Here is a 2628-nt window from a genome sequence, read left to right as displayed (position 1 = left end):
ATCTCACATGTACCGGTACAGACTATCCCGCAATTCAATTTTTTACACTCAAACAGGGTGTATATTGAATAGCGGAATAGGACAAATTTTACAAAACGGTGTATCTCACACGTACAAACACAATCTAGGCCCCGATTACAATTTTTTGTACCCTAAAGGCAGGATGAGGAGTAGGAGGAGTTCGGAACAGGCAGGAGGCAGACTGAAGCACCCTCAAATCCTCGGCAGTATGAGATGCGCCCCAAAAATTGGAAAGGTGCATCTCACACGTACCGACACAGACTATCCCGCAATTTAATTGTTTATACCCAAAGGTTTTGATTAAATAGCGGAATTTGAAAATATGGTCAAAAAAAGTGTATGTATCTCACACGTACAGAAGCACACTAGGCCCCAATTACTATTGTTTGTACCCCTAAAGGCAGGATGAGGAGTAGGAGGAGTTTGGAACAGGCAGCACCCTCAAATCTTCAGAAGTATGAGATGAACCCCAAAAACTTGGAAAGGTGGATCTCACACGTACCAACACAGACTATCCCGCAATTTAATTGATCCCCAAAGGTTTTTATTGAATAGCGGAATAGGAAATATGCTCAAAAAAAGTGTATGTATCTCACACGTACAGGAGCACACTAGGCCCCAATTACTATTGTTTGTACCCCTAAAAGGCTGGATGAGGAGTAGGAGGAGTATGGAACAGGCAGCACCCTCAAATTTTCCGAAGTATGAGATGAACCCCAAAAACTTGGAAAAGTGGATCTCACACGTACCAACACAGACTATCCCGCAATTTAATTGATCCCCAAAGGTTTTTATTGAATAGCGGAATAGGAAATATGATCAAAAAAAAGTGTATGTATCTCACACGTACAAAACCACACTAGGTCCCAATTACTATTGTTTGTACCCCTAAAGGCAGGATGAGGAGTAGGAGGAGTTTGGAACAGGCAGCACCCTCAAATCTTCAGAAGTATGAGATGAACCCCAAAAACTTGGAAAGGTGGATCTCACACGTACCAACACAGAGTATCCCGCAATTTAATTGATCCCCAAAGGTTTTTATTGAATAGCGGAATAGGAAATATGATCAAAAAAAGTGTATGTATCTCACACGTACAGAAGCACACTAGGCCCCAATTACTATTGTTTGTACCCCTAAAGGCAGGATGAGGAGTAGGAGGAGTTTGGAACAGGCAGCACCCTCAAATCTTCAGAAGTATGAGATGAACCCCAAAAACTTGGAAAGGTGGATCTCACACATACCAACACAAACTATCCCGCAATTTAATTGATCCCCAAAGGTTTTTATTGAATAGCGGAATAGGAAATATGATCAAAAAAAGTGTATGTATCTCACACGTACAGAAGCACACTAGGCCCCAATTACTATTGTTTGTACCCCTAAAAGGCTGGATGAGGAGTAGGAGGAGTTTGGAACAGGCAGCACCCTCAAATCTTCAGAAGTATGAGATGAACCCCAAAAACCCTAAATATCATTCAGCTCTGCTGCAGGCCACAATTTAATTTTTTTTAACCCAAGGCTGTATATTGAATAGTGGAATAGAAAAAAAGTGTATGATTTTTGAAACCACTCAATAATAGCACATGTGAACTGAACACAGCAGTGTATGATCAGTCAGCACAGCACAACTGAAGGAAAAATGCTGCACTCAGTGACTGATAGAAAAATACTTTTCTCCCTCCTCCTCAGTGGGCAAAAAAGATTGTGTTCACTGCACCCCAAAAAGATTGTGTTCACTGCACCCCAAAAAGATTGTGTTCAATGTACCCCAAAAAGATTGTGTTCACAGCAGCCCACACACAGCAAAATGGATGTGGACCACTGACACCTGCCTATCTCCTATCCCACCCCACACAGCAATATCGATTGTAGTTTGTAGAACACACTGACCCTAAAAATCAGCAGACTCTCTCCCTAAAAGGATTGATAAGATGATGATCGTAGATTGGGTGACTGCAAACCCCACCCCACACAGCAATATTGATTGTAGTTTGTAGAACACACTGACCCTAAAAATCAGCAGACTCTCTCCCTAAAAGGATTGATAAGATGATACTCGTAGATCGGGTGACTGCAAACCCCACCCCACACAGCAATATCGATTGTAGTTTGTAGAACACACTGACCCTAAAAATCAGCAGACTCTCTCCCTAAAAGGATTGATAAGATGATGATAGTAGATCGGGTGACTGCAAACCCCACCCCACACAGCAATATCGATTGTAGTTTGTAGAACACACTGACCCTAAAAATCAGCAGACTCTCTCCCTAAAAGGATTGATAAGATGATGATCGTAGATCGGGTGACTGCAAACCCCACCCCACACAGCAATATCGATTGTAGTTTGTAGAACATACTGACCCTAAAAATCAGCAGACTCTCTCCCTAAAAGGATTGATAAGATGATGATCGTAGATCGGGTGACTGCAAACCCCACCCCACACAGCAATATCGATTGTAGTTTGTAGAACACACTGACCCTAAAAATCAGCAGCAGCCTCGCCCTAAAATGCCTACAACTTGCCCTGCCTAACACACTCCGACCTGTCCCTCAATTCTATCCAGACACACACTGACCCTAAAAATCAGCAGCAGCCTCGCCCTA

The sequence above is a fragment of the Pelophylax lessonae genome, assembly GCF_965119305.1.
Source record: "Pelophylax lessonae genome assembly, chromosome: 3".
Lineage (NCBI taxonomy): Eukaryota > Metazoa > Chordata > Amphibia > Anura > Ranidae > Pelophylax > Pelophylax lessonae.
The sequence above is the reverse complement of the archived record's forward strand: the minus strand, read 5'-3'. Positions refer to the sequence as shown.